Genomic DNA, 18,832 nt, shown 5'->3' with positions numbered 1-18,832 from the left:
CAATACAAGAGTAAACTACATGACTTTGAAACCCAACCAACTAACCTATGGAGTAGGTATAAGGAAGCAGCTCTAAACTTCCCTTGTATTTAGAGAACAGCTATTTTTAAGGCATCCAAATCTTATCTCATAATGGCTGCCAATAACAATAAATCGATATTGACTATGATGAAAATTCAAAGCCCAACTCATGCAAATCACCACAGGAACTACCTACACTAATAAAAGGTATTACCACAAACGAATTAGATATAAGCTTGCCAAAATAGAATGACTAAGGTCGAACCAGAAACCAGGACAAAAGGACAAGAATTTCAACGGAACTTTCGAACTCTCGTTGAGTGAGACTGAAATTTATAATCCTCAAGGAAACCAAATCCTAAAAAAAAGCACATATTGCCCAACATTAGAAAACAATAGGGAAAATATCATATGATTAAAGGAGAGAATAAAGAAAACAAGGGGGAAAGAAAAGATTGCTTATTGCCAAACTAAACTCCATCACTTAAGCTGCCAACAAGAACAACAAGCCTTAAGCTGCCAAGCACCAAAAAAAAATTCCAATGAGATTTTTTCAAATGCACCTACAATTGCAAAAGTTGCATAACAAAAAGAAGAATTCTTCCATACAAGGTAAATCTTATATTTTTCTGGCATTCAAACAACCATTTTTAAAGCTGGCAGCTCTTATCTTAGATGACTGCCCAATGACAAAATAGACAATCTTATGTTCTTAAAAGTTGAAATAAGTACATGTAGATGGCAGTTAGAAAATGGAACTGGTACAAAAATGCCGATAAGTGCATGTAGATGGCAGTTAGAAAATGGAACTGGAACAAAAATGCCAAGTAATGCTGGGATTAGTTAAAGCCGAACAAATGGATCCTAAGCCGAACAAATGGATCCTAAAATACACATAATGGAAGCACCAATTTTTTTTTTACAATGTTATTTTAACTTTTTAAAACTCATAATTACCAGTGAGCCAACAATAAGGAATCGTGCTCCTATAGACAAGAACCAAATTGATTGAAGAAGGCCAACTTCACCAAAACTAATGCCTTAAAACAGCTATTAAGGACAAAAACCGATAAATAAATTGAACAAGGAATAGTATAATATCAAAGTTAGTGGGAACACTATATCAAAGAACTTATAAGCAAAATGTAAAATTCAAGACAGTATTGAGTTTTCTTATTGTTGTAGTCTACACAGTTTAAGCTTGAGAAAGATTTAAGACTTCTACACAAACTCAACTGCTCAAGTACAAGAAAGTCCAAATCAGTTTCCACTCCTGTAGACAGATCAAGATAAATAATCAAACATTGTCCACATAAAACAATAAAATACACTTATACAGAAGCATGTCATTAGCTCAAATATGAGTCCAAAATGGCAAAAACTTCAGAGTGAAAATGACACTGTCTACCCAATCACTTTCTACAACTAAGAAATTAATTAGCAACAATCTATGGTTACAACTATGATGTAGACCTTTCTGAAGGTATTAGCTCATTGGTAATCGAAACCTATGATGCAAACATCTTAAAATAGCTGCTGAGGATCAAAATCTATAGAATAAATAGAATTGAGAATGTATAGTAGGGAACAGTATATTGAAAGACTTACTAAAAAAACGTGACATCAATAGAAAAACATTAGAGATTTTTATTTTTTTTTACTTACAATTTTGACTGCTGTACACATATCAAGATCAAAATAATAAAAAATTGTCCTCACAACACAACAAAACGAACATCTCCAACTTCGGAAAAAGCATATGTACCTCAGTTGATAAATATGGATCCAGAATACTTCAGACTACCAAGAACACTATCTTCTCACCCACTTTCTATGACATCAATCAGCAACAATCTAAGGTCACGAACTATGATGCAAACCTTTCTGAACAAATTAGCTCCTTGGTAATCATAACCTATGATGCAAACACCTTAAAACAGCTGCTGAAGACCAAAATCTATAACATAAATGGAATAGAGAATGTATAGTAGGGAACAATATATTCAAAGACTCATAAAAATAAAAACTGAAATCAACAGAATAACGTAAAGAGTTCTATTTTTACAGTTAAAGTGAATAAAGCCCAACTCCAAACTAAAATACATATCAAGATCATCGAAAAGATTATAAAAAAAATTGTCCTCACAAAACCACAAAACGGACATCTCCAGCTTTTGAAAAAGCATATGTACCTCAGTTGCTAAATATAAATCGACAATAGTTCAGACTAAGAACAGTATCTTCTCACCCACTTTCTATGACATCAATCAGCAACCAGCTATCAAGGACCAAAGCCTAGAAAAGCAGTTATGGGTCAAGTATTAGAGTGAATTAAAACAAGCAGAAAACTATCCCTATAATTCTTCTTTAAAATAACATAAAAGAAGTTTATCGACAAATAATTTAGAGAGAACAGAAAATTCTTGTAGTTTAGTTGTGATAGAAGATAAATCCATATAATTCTAAAAGGAAAACTCTCATCCACAACAGGCATACACAATAAAGCAATAAATCAATACCTTCTCCCTCTGCAATTTCTCAACCAAAAAAAAAAACCGATAACCAGCTTCATCATGATATTATCTATAGGAAAAAAAAAGGTTTTCTTAAGAAGATTTCTAATCGTAATCCTTTTATTTGTTTCCCCCATTTTAAACTTCAGTTTTTTTATAAGGAAAGGAGGGAAAGTCTTGGTTCGACAGGGATGGCATCTACTCAAACTCCTATGACCAGGAAATCAATCAATCAACATACCATTTTTACAAATAATGATGCAAAAACCAAATACATAAATTAAAAGAATTTGAATCACAGAATTTCTACAAAAAAGTAATGCCAATCACAGGAAAAACCAATAACCTGAAGAATTCTACCAGGGAAACCACAAGATTAACATCAATCAACCTGCAGCGTACCAATAAGAGAAATTACCACATTCAAATAAGTGATGACCTTGCAAACATAAAATGGCCCCAAATTAAACCACATTCAACATCAATCAATCTCTACAGAATTTTGGTGCAACAAGGAACAAGGATTCCATTTGAGGGAACAATATATTAAAAGATGTATGTGCAGAAAGTGAAATCAAGAGAACAAGAAAAGAATTCTAAATTTTAGACCCATAATTACCGGACGGCCAACAAAAAGGGAAAGGAAACTTCACGTATTATGCTCCAAACTAGAAACAGAGCTGCTAGCACAACATAACCAGGTTCCACTAGAAGCAAGAAAACATCAATAGAAACAAGACAAAAAGACAAATGTACAAGTGCTACGTGAAAGTTGACCTACATGAGCAAACTGATAATCAGAATTCCAGCTACATAGTTTAGGATAATTATAAATTATAAGATTTTACTTCTAAAGGAAAAAATAAATTTTTTTATAAAGATCAGGACTACTCTAAAGCGTGTTTCATCAAGAAGCAACCAAACAAAATCAACCTAGCTAAAGTACCACAAATGCATCACCACTTAAATTAAAAAAACTGACGAAGTAGACAAGCAAGACATCCAATCTCCAATAATAAAAATGTAGATTAAAATAATTAGTCTTTTAAAAAAAAAAAAAGATTACAACAAAAGGAATATATATATGTCTGTGTATATAAAAATAAAAAATAAAAAACAGAAAACCAAAAACCTCTTAGGGTCAAGCAAGAAATTAAGAATGTATTAGGATCAAAAGCAAAAACTAAAACACAGTTGCAATAGAAGCATGTTATCAACCCAATGCCAGTCCAACAAATTGTTTTCCTAACTCATACATATCTTACTCCAATACTTAAAACTTCAAATTAAGCAAAAAAAAATAATGAAATCAAGACAAAGAGATCTTATTACCTGAGGTCCCCCATCAAACTTTGCCACCCAAGTAGATAACAGCATGAAATTTTCTAAACACAAGAATTGGGGCAACGGAGCCATAAGCCCCAAAATATCACCCCCACACAGTCCAACTATACAAACCACATCCATAGAAGTTATAACTTTAAAACCTATACAATTTATTATTTATTTTTCACAATATAGACCAAAGCTGATTGCAACAGAAAAAAATGATCTTAAGTTCTAAAGTTGTCATGAGTGCAAGTTGATGGCAATAGAAAAAGGAACCAGGACAATCATGATAAGCAATGCTAGAGTTTATTAAAGACAGCAATTTTCATTTACAAATTGAATTTTAAATACTTGGAACACATAATAACCTGCCAGTCCTTTTTCTTCCATACTCTCCTTGAATGGAGCCTAGTTTTACCTTCATGCACTTCTTTGTCCCTCCTGGTTCTTCTCAATCATTGTAATTTGGGTTACAAATTTCTGCCACTATAGTACATTTCCAGTGTACTTGGGTTGGCTATTCCCTAATAAAAAGTTCTTCGGCTATTTACCAAAAAATAAACAATAACCTGCCAGACAACAAGGGAAGAGACAATATACATATTTGGGCTCCTAATAAAGAGGATCAAATTGATCTAGAAAAGCAGACATCGATCCAACATAAATGCCTTAAAAAATCTGCAAAGAAACAAAGTCCATGAAATAAATTGAACAAGAGATAAGATAACGTTCAAGGGTAAAAAAACGTGAAATCAAAACAGAACAATAATAGAAAGACTTACAAACTTGCTGAAAAAGTAAATCATAATTTTTCCACTGGTAGACACATCATGATTTAAGTCTTTGAATTAGCTATAGATAGCAGGACCTAATGAAACTCCATTGTTTAGCACAAACTAGAGAAACATTCAAAAAGAAACATTAATCTTCACATGTTGGGGAGGGAATGACGAGATAAATTGATAAAAAGAAATTATTGCCTTAGATCCTCACATAAAAATTCATGACTTCTATGCATTTTGTTGCGCAACTAAATCACATTTCCCCAGCTGTAGAAACATCAAGATTGTAAATCACAATTTCCCCATCTGTAGACACATCAAGATTCAAAAATTCTGACTACCAACAAATAGCAAGATATAATAAACCTCTAGTTGTAAGCTAACAAAAATGACATTGATGATGAAATAGACAACAAATAGCAAGACTTCAATTAACAAAATGAAGTTGCAGGCCAACGAAGTAAAAAAACACACAAGCAGATAAATTCAGCTATTATGAAGAGAACAGTGAAATCAACTGATAAAGAAAGATTATTGCCTTAGGTCCTCTTCAATCTCCATACCAAGTAGACATACCATACCTACACATATTAAACAACTTAATTAAGGTGTAACAAAATCGTTAAAACCCTCCTATCCCAGAGCATGATCCAACAATACAAGAGAAAACTACATAACTTTGAAACCCAACTAACCTATAGAGTAGGTATAAGGAAGCACAGACCTAAACTTCCCTTGTATTTAGAGAACAGCTATTTTTAAGGCATGCAGATCTTATCTTATCAATCTGCCAATGACAATAAATCGATATTAACTATGGTGAAAATTAGAAGCCCAACTCATGCAAATCACCACATGAACTATCCACACTAATAAAAGGTATTACCACATACGAATAAGATATAAGCTTGCCAAAATAGAATGACTAAAGTTGAACTAGAAAGCAGGACAAAAGGACAAGAATTTCAATGTAACTTTCGAACCCATGTTGAGTGAGACTGAAATTTATAATCCTCAAGGAAACCAAATCCTAAAAAAAGCATATATTGCCCAACATTAGAAAAAAACAGGGAAAATATCATATGATTGGAGGAGAGAATAAAGAAAAAATTGCTTATCGCCAAACTAAACTCCATCACTAAAGCTGCCAACAGGAACAACAAGCCTTGAGCTGCCAAGCACCAAAAAAAAAAAAAAAATCCAATGAGATTTTTTCACATGCACCTGCAATAGCAAAGCTTCATAAAGAATAGAAGAACTCTTCCATACAAGGTAAATCTAATATTTTTCTGGCATTCAAACAACCATTCTAAAAGCTGGCAGCTCTTATCTTATATGACTGCACAATGACAAAATTGACGATCTTAGGTTCTTAAAAGTTGTAATAAATGCATGTAAATAGCAGTTAGAAAAAGGAACTAAAACAAAAATGCAGAGTAATGCTTGGACTAGTTAAAGCCAAACAAATGGATCCTAAAATACACATAATGGCACCAGTATTTTTTTTACAATGTTATTTTAACTTTTAAAAACTCATAACTATCAGCGAGCCAACAATAAGGAGTCGCGCTCTGATAGACACGAACCAAATCGATCGAGGAAAGCCAACTTCACCAAAACAAATGCCTTAAAACAGCTATTGAGGGCCAAAACCTATAAATAAATTGAACAAGGAATGGTATAATATCACAATTAGTTGGAACACTATATTAAAGGACTTATAAGAAAAATGTAAAATTCAAGACAGTATGAGTTTTCTTATTGTTGTAGTCTACAGTTTGAGAAAGATTTAAGACTTCTACACAAACTTGACTGCTCAAATACAATAAAGTCCAAATCAGTTTCCACTCCTGTAGACAGATCAAGATAAATAATCAAACATTGTCCACATAAAACAGCAAAATAGACATCACCAACTTATACAGAAGCATGTCATTCAGAGCACAAATATGAGTCCAAAATGGCAAAAGCTTCAGCCTGAAAATGGACTTGGTTGGACAATGACAGTATCTACCCCACTCACTTTCTACAACTAAAAAATTAATTAGCAACAATCTAAGGTTACGAACTATGATGCAATGAATTAGCTCCTTGGTAATCAAATCTATGATGCAAACCTTTCAAACTTTTATCAAAATAACTATGATGCGAACACCTTAAAATAACTGCTGAGGACCAAAATCTATAGGATAAATAGAATAGAGTATGTACAGTAGGGAATAGTATATTAGACCTAAAAAAAAAAAAAAAAAACAAACGTGAAATCAATAGAATAACATAAATTTTTTTTTTTTTTTTACAATTTTGACTGCTGTACACATATCAAGATCAAAATCATAAAAAATTGTCCACACAAAACTACAAAACGAACATCTCTAACTTCTGAAAAAGCATATGTACCTCAGTTGATAAATATGAATCCAGAATACTCCAGACTAAGAACACTATCTACTCACCCACTTTCTGTGACATCAATCAGCATCAATCTAAGATTATGATTTGTATTTCCCAGAAACCACACACCAATAAGAGTTTTTTACCAAATATTAAACAAGACAAGAGATGCAATGGAAGTTTCAACCCTTGCTGAGTGAACCAGAATTTATCGTCCCCTTTAAAACCAAAGCCTACTAGCAGTCACAAAAGCAGTCACAAAAGCAAAAGCAGTCACAGGCCAAGTATTAGAATGGATTAAACAAGCAGAAAACTATCCCTATAACTCATACCCAAATCAAACCCTGCCACAGACACAGAAATTTTCTTGTAATTGACATTTTTAACATGAACTCAGAATAGCAGTAGTTGCAATAGAAGATAAATCCATATTGTTCTAAAAGGAAAACTCTCTTCCACAAGAGGCGTACACAATACAGCAATAAATCAATACCGTCTCCCTCTGCAAAAAAAAAAACGGTGACCAGCTTCTTGAACGAAACCCAGGTTAACCATAGAGCAATAAATCCATATAATTCTGAAATTCCTGTAATTTCTTGAAACAAAACCTAGAAAATCGCCAAGGTATTGAGAGAAATACCTATTTTGCAAGTATTAACATAAATCTAGGTAACACTGAAAGCTTAAAAACAGAGCAATCACCAACATATACAAGATAAATCCATATAAATCTGAAATCCAATTGCAATTTATTGAAAAAAAAAACCTAGAAAATCGCCAGGTATTGAAAAAAAAAAAAAACCCTATAAATATAAATCCATGTAACTCTGAAAGCTCAAAGCACTTTTCTACAAGATAGCATCAACAAAATCTTCCCCAATTTGTAACAAAGAAAACCTGAATCTCTGAGAGCAATCATGGCCCTATTGAAAGATATCATTAACAAAATCACATCCAATTCGAAACAAAGAAAACCTGAATCTCTGATTTGTAACAAAGAAAACGAATCTTAGATTTAAGATTCGTAACAACAATATGTATTAATTGCAAAAACCAAAGAAAAGTGTGATGTCAGTCCTACAATTTGTTTTCCTTGCTCATAAATATCTTAATCCAAAACTTATATCTTCAAATTATAGGATAAGAATAATGACATACAATGATAAAGAGAGCTTAATCAATAATGCTTTATTTCCCAAGTAGGATACCAGATTGATTTAGAGAAGTCAATTTTGCAGCAACAAACAGCCAAGCACCAAAATCTGTAAAATAAATTGAACAAAAATACTGAATAGTATCATGTTTGGGCAAACAGGGTTTTAAAGACCCATAAGCAAAAGGAAAAATCAAGAGAAGGGAAGAGATTGCTTATTGTTGCAGTCAACACAGCACAAACTCCTGCTCAGGTATGTTAAAGTCCAAATCACAATTTTCCCCTCCTGTAGACATTGTTATCAATAACACCAAACATCACCCTCACAAATTTACAAAACAAACATTGGCAGCTTATAGAGAAGAAGATTGTTGTTTAGTGAATTTGAGTCCAAAATAGCAAAACCTTCAGACTAACAAAGGATTAGGCAGGACCATTGACAGTATCTTCTCATTTTCAATGACTACAAAATCAAATCAGCAACAATTCAATATTACAATTATGATTCAAATCTAGAGAGATAAGTTAATTCCAGAAAGAACTCCTCATGCCCTTCACTACAGGATAAAGAAATATCAAAATTACTTTCCCACGACCCACACTAATAAAGGTATTACCAAATCAGAATTCGATATAATCTTGCCAAAATAGAATGACAAAAGTCGAACTAGAAAGCAGGACAAGAATTTCAATGGAACTTTCGAACCCATGTTGAGTGAGACTAGAATTTATAATCCTCAAGGAAACCAAATCCTAAAAAAAAAGCATATATTGCCTAATATTAGAAAACAATAGGGAAAATATCCTTATAATTCATATGATTGAAGAAGAGAATAAAGAAAACAAGGGGAAAGAAAAGATTGCTTATCGCCAAACTAAACTCCATCACTTAAGCTGCCAACAAGAACAACAAGCCTTAAGCTGCCAAGCACCAAAAAAAATTCCAGTGAGAATTTTTCACATGCACCTACAATTGCAAAAGTTGCATAACAAATAGAACTCTTCCATACAAGGTAAATCTTATAATTTTCAGGCAGCTCTTATCTTATATGAGTGCCCAACGACAAAATTGACAATCTTAGGTTCTTAAAAGTTGTAATAAGTGCATATAGATGGCAGTTAGAAAAAGGAACTGGAACAAAAATGCCAAGTAATGCTGAGATTAGTTAAATCAGAACAAATGGATCCTAAAATACACATAATGGAAGCACCAGTATTTTTTTTACAATGTTATTTTAACTTTTTAAAACTCATAATTAGGAATCATGCTCCTATAGACAAGAACCAAATCGATTGAGGAAAGCCAACTTCACCAAAAATAATGCCTTAAAACAGCTATTGAGGATCAAAACCTATAAATAAAATGAACAAGGAATAGTATAATAACACAGTTAGTGGGGACACTATATCAAAGGACTTACAAGCAAAATATAAAATTCAAGACAGTATGAGTTTTCTTATTGTTGTAATCTACACAGTTTAAGTTTGAGAAAGATTTAAGACATCCACACAAACTCAACCGCTTAAGTACAAGAAAGTCAAAATCAGTTTCCACTCCTGTAGACAGATCAAGATAAATAATCAAACATTGTCTACATAAAACAACAAAATAGACATCGCCAACTTATACAGAAGCATGTCATTTAAAGCTCAAATATGAGTCCAAAATGGCAAAAACTTCAGCCTGAAAATGGATTTAGTTGGACAATGACAATATCTACCCACTCACTTTCTACAACTAGGAAATTAATTAGAAACAATCTAAGGTTACGAACTATGATGCAAACTTTTCTGAATGAATTAGCTCCTTGGTACTCGTAACCTATGGTGCAAACACCTTAAAACAGCTGCTGAAGACCAAAATCTATAAAATAAATGGAATAGAAAATGTATAGTACTGAACAATATATTGAAAGACTTAAAAAAAAAAGGTGAAATCAATAGAATAACATAAAGAGTTTTATTTATAGTTAAAGTGAATAAGCCCAACTACAAATTACAATACATATCAAGATCATCAAAATGATAAATAAATAAATAAAACTGTCCTCACAAAACCACAAAACAGACATCTCCAGCTTTTCAAAAAGCATATGTACCTCAGTTGATAAATATGAATCCAGAATAGTTCAGACTAAGAACGGTATCTTCTCACCCACTTCCTATGACATCAATCAGCAACCGCATTATGATATATATATTTCATAGAAAGCCCACACCAATAACAGTGTTACCAAATATTATACAAGACGAGATGCAATGGAAGTATCAACCCTTACTGAGTGAACCAGGATTTATAGTCCTCTTGAAAACCAAAGCCTAGAAAAGCAGTTACAGGTCAAGTATTAGAATGGATTAAAACAAGCAGAAAACTATCACTACAATTCTTCTTTAAAATAACAAAAAATCGCCAAATCAAACCCTGTCACTGACACAGAAAATTCTTGTAGTTTAGTTGCGACAGAAGAGAAGTCCATATAGTTCTAAATGGAAATCTCTCTTCCACAAGAGGCATACACAATAAAGCTATGCCGTCTCCCTCTGCAATTTCTCATAAAAACGAAAACCAGCTTGATCGAGAGATTATCTATAGGGATAAAAAAAAGTATTTTTTAAGAAGATTTCTATTCATAATCCTTTTATTTGTCACTATTTCTAATCTACCCAAGTGTAATAATAGAAATATACTATTTTTTATGTTTTTTTCCTCCACCGATTGAACTAATATGCCATGTGCTTAATCTTTCCCCCCATTTTAAACTTCAGTTTTTTATAAAGAAAGGGGGGGAAGTCTTCGTTCTACTCAAACATTTTTATGACCAGGAAAACAATCAATCAACATACCATTTTTACAAATAATGATGCAAAAAACAGATACATAGATTAAAAGAACTTGATTCACAGAATTTTTACAAATAATAATGCTAAGACCAAATGTGTAAGTTAAAAGAATTTGATTCATAAAAAGCCTAAGTCATGCCAATCACGGGACAAACAAATAACCTGAAGAACTCAACCTGGGCAACCACAAGATCACCATCAATCTACCTGCACCATACCAATAAGAAAAATTACCACATTCAAATAAGCGATGACCTTGCAAACATAAAATGGCCCCAAATTAAACCACATTTAGCATCAATCGATCTCTACAGAAGTTTGGTGCAACAAGGAACAAGAATTCCTTTTGAGAGAACAATATAATAAAAGATTTATGCGCAAAATGTGAAATCAAGAGAACAAGAAAAAAGTTGTAAATGTTAGACCCAGAATTACCGGCCGGCCAACAATAAGGGAAAGGAAACTTCATGTATTATGCTCCAATAGAAGAAACAAATTGATCTACAGAATTGTAGAACAAAAAATTGATCTACAAAAGCTTGCTGCAACAAACACCTTTAAAAAAATAAATAAACCACGCACCCAAATCTATTAAATAAATGGAATGAAGTCATACCTGGACCATTCTTAATCTACCTGTCCCTCAACAAATGTCTTAAAAAGAAACCATGCACCAAGTCATTCCTAGAAAGCCTCTTAAAAAGAAACCATGCACCAAGTCATTCCTAGAAAGCCTAACTCGTGTAATAGGATGAACCAAAAAAGCAGTATTATTTTCCCTGGCAACCATATTAAGGTCAAAAACTTTGTTAATCTACCTGTCCCTCAACATCAACAGGCATTACCACATTCGAATTGAATGACCAAAATTTAAACAAGAGAAGACAAAGAAACAAAAAGAATTGGAAGGGAAATTTCAAGCCCTCTCTAGGTGAGACATGAATTTATGGCTGTAAATGAAACCAAAGCCTAAGAAAAGAATACAGGCACAAAGTATTAGAAAGAATTAAAACAATACAAAAGATTTATAATTCTTATAATTGCAAGAGAGAATAATGAAAGCGGGTCGGAAAAAAGAGCTTATCACCAAATGAAAAGTTCAGTTTATTAAAGCTGCTAAGAACAAACACAAAAAATTAAAAAAACCTAGATCCTGTAGACAAACAGAGAAGAGATTATTAACATGTGAATTGCAGAAGTTGCAAAACAACAAATGAAAGAACTATACATATTTCAAAAGAAATTATACAAGCCAAAAGTTTTTTAAGTTCTCATGATTGCAAAAGAGAATGATGAGAGCAGGAGAAAAAGAGAATTTATCAACCTAATCAAACTTGGCTGCTTAAACTGCCAAGTACCGCTGAAGGAAAAAAAAAAAACAGTTCTATAGACATAAAAGTAATAGAATTTTAACATGCACAGAGAATGACAGAAGTTGCAAAACAACAAATGAAAAAACTACTATATTTCAAAGAATGCAAAAATATAAAGATAAATCCTTTCTAACTCAGAAAGCCAAGCTCTTCTCTGTTGCCAGATGTTGGGGGACAAGGAAATCAAGTAGCAACAATCCAAGTTAACAAATCACAATGCATACCAATGTAGCTCCCAGAAAGCCTGCACAAATGCCAGGAGAAGAGAAAGCAAAAGCTTTCCCTCATAAACCATATTCAAGACACTACAATTATAATTGTGGACTACAACAATCATAAGCATTGCCAAATTAAGCTGTGAATTCATTATTGAAGTTTCCAACACATAATGACCAAAAATAATATACAGCAAGACAAAGGAAGAAAAATTGCAATAGAAATTTCAAACCCTCACTTTGCAAGACATGGAATTATAATTCTTCTCGAAAATGAAACCTAGGAAATTCAGTCACAAACCCAAGTATTAGACAGAATTAAAACAACAAAAATGTATCCTTAAAATTAATATGCTTGAAAGAGAGAAAAAACAAAGGGGAAGAAAAAGGGAGTTTATCGGCAAACTCAGCTGCTTAAGCTGTGAAGCACCCCAAAAAATAAATCTTGCTTCCTGCATACAGACAATGTGACAATCCAAACTAGAAATAGAGCTGCTAGCACAACATAACCAGGTTCCACAAGAAGCAAAAAAAAACATCAATAGAAACAAGACAAGAAGACAAATGTACAAGTGCTACATGAAAAATGACCACATGAGCACACTGAAAAACAGAATTTCAGCTACAAAGTTTGGGATAATTATAAGATTTTACTTCCAAAGAAAAAAATAAAAAATTTTATAAAGAGCAAGACTACTCAAAAGCATGTTTCATCAAGAAGCAACCAAACAAAATCAACCTAGCTTAAGTACCACAAATGCATCACCACTTAAATTAAAAAAACTAATAAAGTAGACAAGCAAGATATCCAATCTCCAATAATAAAAATGTAGATTAAACTAATTAGTCTTTATTATTATTATTATTATTATTATTATTATTATTAAAGACTACAAAGAAAGGATATATATATATATTTATATATATATATATATATATATATAAAACAGAAAACCAAAAACCTCTTAAGGGTCAAGCAAGTAATTAAGGGAGTATTAGGATCAAAAGCAAAAACTAAAACACAGCTGCAATAGAAGCCTATTCTCAACCCAACGTCAGTCCAACAAATTGTTTTTCTAACTCATGCATATCTTACTCCAATCCTTAAAACTTCAAATTAAGAAAAACAAATAATGAAATCAAGACAAAGAGAGCTTATTACCTGAGGTCCCCATCAAACTTTGCCACCCAAGTAGATATACAGCATGAATTTTTTAAACACAAGAATTGGGGCAACAGAGCCATAAGCCCCAAAATATCACCCCCACACAATCCAATTATGCAAACCACATCCATAAAAGTTATAACTTTAAAACCTATACAGAAGACACAAGGAAGCATACACATGAACTGTTCTGGAATTTAAAGCGCAGCTATAATTAAAGAATGCAAATATTTAACATATATGACTGCCCAATTTATTATTTATTTTTCACAATATAGACCAAAGCTGATGGCAATAGAAAAAAATTACCTTAAGTTCTAAAGTTTTCGTGAGTGCAAGTAGATGACAATAGAAAAAGGAACCAGGACAATCGTGATGAGCAATGCTATAGTTTATTAAAGTCAGCAATTCTCAGTTACAAAATGAATTTTAAATACTTGGAACACATAATAACCTGCCAGTCCTTTTTCTTCCATACTCTCCTTGAATGGTGCTTAGTTCTACCTTCAAGCACGTCTTTGTCCCACCCTGTTCTTCTTGATCATTGTAAATTGGGTTACTAATTTCTGCCACTATCGTACATTTCCAGTGTACTTGGGTTGGCTATTCCCTAATAAAAAGTTCTTAGGTTATTTATCAAAAAATAAATAATAACCTGCCAGACAACAACAAGGGAAGAGACAGTATAAATATTTGGGCTCCTAATAAAGAGGATCAAATTGATCTAGAAAAGCAGACATCGATCCAACATAAATGCCTTAAAAAATCTGCAAAGAAACAAAGTCCATAAAATAAATTGAACAAGGGACAAGATCATGTTCAAGGGTTAAAAAAAAAACGTGAAATCAAAAGAGAATGATAATCGAAAGACTTTTACACACTCTTGCTAAAAAAGTAAATCATAATTTTTCCAATTGTACACATCATGATTAAAGTCTTTGAATTAGCAATAGATAGCAGGTGATGCAGGACAAATTAGGGATTTGTCTACTTTTAGTTGTGGTGGATTTAGGGTAGGAAAGAAGAAGCACTAGAGAGAAGCTAGGGCTGTTTAGGGGCTGTGTGAACAGTACCGTGAACACTAACCCTAGAAAGAGAGAAGAGAAAATAAAGAAAAGAGAGAGAGAAATATACCACAAAGGCCATTGCTCAAAACACTCAATTTTATTAATCAACTCATTCTACCTCCTTGAATACATTGAGCACAATATATATATATATATATATATATATATATATAAAGACTGTTACTTGTCCTTGTAGTAATATGATTCCTACTAGTATTAGGACTACTAATAAAACCTAATAAATACTAACTAGGACCCAAAGTAAATAAACCTAAAATACTTAAAACCCTAGAAGATTCTAGACTCAACAAAATTACCAAAATACCCTTGATTCGCATGATTGCAGAAATTACAGATTTGCCCCTCAATATAAAACTGACCATAACTATTAAAATAAAAACCCAAATTAATAACTGTTTTAACCCTAAAAGACTCATACTTAGACCATTAAAAGGGCACTACTTTCATTTCAATAGGAAGTCAAATGAGAACCCAATAAAATAATTCTTGAATAAGCGAATTTGCAAAGTACAACATATTAATCTTCCATGACTCTATCAGCAGGACATAATGAAACTCCATTTTAGCACAAACTAGAGAAACATTCAAGCAGAAACAGTAATCTTCACATGTTGGGGAGAGAATGATGAGATAAATTGATAAAAAGAAATTGTTGCCTTAGATCCTCACATAAAAAAAACACAAGCAAAAACATTATCATTCAGCTATTATGAAGAGAATAGTGAAATCAACTGATAAAGAAAGATTATTGCATATTCAAATTCCATCCCAAGTAGACATACCATACCTAGACATATTCAACAGATTAATTTAGGGGTAGCAAAATCATTAAAACCCTCCTATCCCAGAGCATGATCCAACAATTCAAGAGAAAACTACATAACTTTGGAACCCACCAACTAACATATAGAGTAGGTATAAGGAAGCACAGACCTAAACTACCCTTGTATTTAGAGAACAGCTATTTTTAAGGCATGCAGATCTTATCTTATCAATCTGCCAATGACAATAAATCGATATTGACTATGATGAAAATTCAAAGCCCAACTCATGCAAACCACCACAGGAACTACCCACACTAGCAAAAGGTATTACCACATACAAATTAGATATAAGCTTGCCAAAATAGAATGACTAAAGTCGAACTAGAAAGCAGGACAAGAGTTTCAATGGAACTTTCGAACCCTCGTTGAGTGAGACTGAAATTTATAATCCTCAAGGAAACCAAATCCTAAAAAAAAGCATATATTGCCTAATATTAGAAAACAATAGGGAAAACATCCATATAATCCATATGATTGAAGGACAGAATAAAGAAAACAAGGGGGAAAGAAAAGATTGCTTATCGCCAAACTAAACTCCATCACTTAAGCTGCCAACAAGAACAACAAGCCTTAAGCTGCCAAGCACCAAAAAAAAATTCCAGTGAGATTTTTTCACATGCACCTAAAATTGCAAAAGTTGCATAACGAATAGAAGAACTCTTCCATACAAGGTAAATCTTATATTTTTCTGGCATTCAAACAACCATTTTTAAAGCTGGCAGTTCTTATCTTATATGACTGCCCAATGACAAAATTGACAATATTAGGTACCTAAAAGTTGTAATAAGTGCATGTAGATGGCAGTTAGAAAAAGGAACTGGAACAAAAATGCCGAGTAATGCTGGAATTAGCTAAAGCTAAACAAATGGATCCTAAAATACACATAATGGAAGCACCAGTATCTTTTTTACAATGTTATTTTAACTTTTTAAAACTCATAATTACCATCGAGACAACAATAAGGAATCGTGCTCCTATAGACAAGAACCAAATCGATTGAGGAAAGCGAACTTCACCAAAACGAATGCCTTAAAACAGCTATCAAGGACCAAAACCTATAAATAAATTGAACAAGGAATAGTATAATATCACAGTTAGTGGGAACACTATATTAAAGGACTCATAAGCAAAATGTAAAATTCAAGACAGTATTGAGTTTTCTTATTGTTGTAGTCTACACAGTTTTAAGTTATTTAAGACTTCTACACAAACTCAACCGCTCAAGTACAAGAAATCCCAAATCAGTTTCCACTGCTGTAGACAGATCAAGATAAATAATCAAACATTGTCCACATAAAACAACAAAATAGACATCACCAACTTATATAGAAGCATGTCACTCAGAACTCAAATATGAGTCCAAAATGGCAAAAACTTCAGTCTGAAAATGGACTTGGTTGGACAATGACAGTATCTACCCACTCACTTTCTACAACTAGGAAATTAATTAGCAACAATCTAAGGTTACAAACTATGATGCAAACCTTTCTGAACAAATTAGCTCCTTGGTAATCGAAACTTATGATGCAAACCTTTCAAACTTTTATCAAAAGAACTATGATGCAAACAACTTAAAATAGCTGCTGAGGACCAAAATCTCTAGGATAAATAGAATAGAGAATGTATAGTAGGAAACAGTATATTGAAAGACTTATAAAAAAAAAAAAACTTGAAATCAATAGAGTAACATAAAGATTTTATTTATTTGTTTACAATTTTGACTCCTGTACACATATCAAGATCAAAATGATAAAAAATTGTCCTCACAAAACTACAAAATGAACATCTCCAACTTCTGAAAAAGCATATGTACCTCAGTTGATAAATATGAATCCAGAACACTTCAAACTAAGAACACTATCTTCTCACCCACTTTCCATGACATCAATCAGCAACAATCTAAGATTATGATATGTATTTCCCAGAAAGCACACACCAATAAGCGGGTGTTACCAAATATTAAACAAGACAAAAGATAAAATGGAAGTTTCAACCCTTACTGAGTGAACCAGAATTTATAGTCCCCTTGAAAACCAAAGCCTACAAGTAGTCAACAAAAGCAGTCACAGGCCAAGTATTAGAATGGATTGAAACAAGCAGAAAACTATCCCTACAATTCTTCTTCAAGATAGCAAAAAAAAGAAGCTTATCACCAAATCAAACCCTGCCACGGACACAGAAATTTTCTTGTAATTGACATTTTTAACATGAACTCAGAATTGTGCTGAAAGGAAAAGTCTCTTCCACAAGAGGCATAAAGCAATAAATCAATACCGTCTCCCTCTGCAATTACTCAAAAATTTCTCAAAAAAACGATGGCCAGCTTCTTGAAACCCAGGTTAACCCTAGAAAATCAGAGCAAAGAAAACCAGAGCGATCACCAACGAATTCAGAGCAAGGTATACAAGATAAATCCATATAATTCTGAAATTCCTGTAATTTCTTGAAACAAAACCTAGAAAATCACCGCCAAGGTATGGAAAGAAATACCTAATTCGCAAGTATTAACATAAATCCAGGTAACTCTGACAGCTTAAAAACAGAGCAATCACCAACGTATACAAGATAAATCCATATAAATCTGAAAGAAAATCGCCAGGTAAGGTATTGAAAAAAAAAAAATCCCTAATTTGCAAGTATAAACATAAATCCATGTAACTCTGAAAGCTTAAAGCTCGTTTCTACAAGATAGCATCAACAAAATCATATCCGATTTGCATCAAAGAAAACCTGAATCTCTGAAAGCAATCATGGACGAATTGAAAGATATCACCAACAAAATCATATCCGATTCGTAACAAAGAAAACCTGAATCTCTGGAAGCAATCATAGACTTATTGAAAATATCATCGCAATCGGTACTGAATAGAAAAACTTACAAAAATAAAAAAGCAAGTTATGAAATACGAGGAGGGTCGGGTGGGGTGGGGTGGGGTATATATATATATATATATACATATAGCGAAGTAGGTCGGTGAAATCCAGAGTCGGTTTCGGCGAAATCCAGAGTGGGTTTCTTCTTTTTAACGCGTTTCTGACGCTGACTTTTTTACTAGGACTCGTTGGCTTAAAACCAACGCGCCCTTGGTTTTTGTGAGCTGGCACGCACACGTGTCTTGCTTTCTTTCTTTTTT

The 18,832-nt window shown here is 32.8% G+C and overlaps 2 long non-coding RNA genes across 2 annotated transcripts in view; one reads left to right on the top strand and one right to left on the bottom strand.

The window, feature by feature from the left end:
* LOC142643030 (uncharacterized) overlaps positions 1-18,567 on the bottom strand; it is a 33,700-nt gene extending 15,133 nt beyond the window's left edge. The window contains exons 1-16 of the long non-coding RNA XR_012845801.1: positions 18,429-18,567; positions 14,241-18,279; positions 12,861-12,901; positions 11,469-11,812; positions 11,196-11,240; positions 10,472-10,511; positions 10,292-10,354; positions 8,598-9,113; positions 8,198-8,478; positions 5,341-7,541; positions 5,184-5,226; positions 4,857-4,951; positions 4,646-4,759; positions 2,881-4,541; positions 1,787-2,316; positions 46-537 (exon numbers count right to left, since the gene is read on the bottom strand). This is a non-coding gene — a long non-coding RNA (uncharacterized LOC142643030). The remainder of the gene's footprint in view (positions 1-45; positions 538-1,786; positions 2,317-2,880; positions 4,542-4,645; positions 4,760-4,856; positions 4,952-5,183; positions 5,227-5,340; positions 7,542-8,197; positions 8,479-8,597; positions 9,114-10,291; positions 10,355-10,471; positions 10,512-11,195; positions 11,241-11,468; positions 11,813-12,860; positions 12,902-14,240; positions 18,280-18,428) is intronic.
* LOC142643032 (uncharacterized) overlaps positions 1-18,616 on the top strand; it is an 88,873-nt gene extending 70,257 nt beyond the window's left edge. Inside the window, exon 2 of the long non-coding RNA XR_012845811.1 lies at positions 18,298-18,616. This is a non-coding gene — a long non-coding RNA (uncharacterized LOC142643032). The remainder of the gene's footprint in view (positions 1-18,297) is intronic.
* The last annotated feature ends 216 nt before the right edge of the window (positions 18,617-18,832 follow it).

The sequence above is a fragment of the Castanea sativa genome, chromosome 7, assembly GCF_040712315.1.
Source record: "Castanea sativa cultivar Marrone di Chiusa Pesio chromosome 7, ASM4071231v1".
Classification (NCBI taxonomy): Eukaryota; Viridiplantae; Streptophyta; class Magnoliopsida; order Fagales; family Fagaceae; genus Castanea; species Castanea sativa.
Note: the sequence above shows the minus strand (reverse complement) of the source record. Positions and strands in the feature narration are given on the sequence as shown.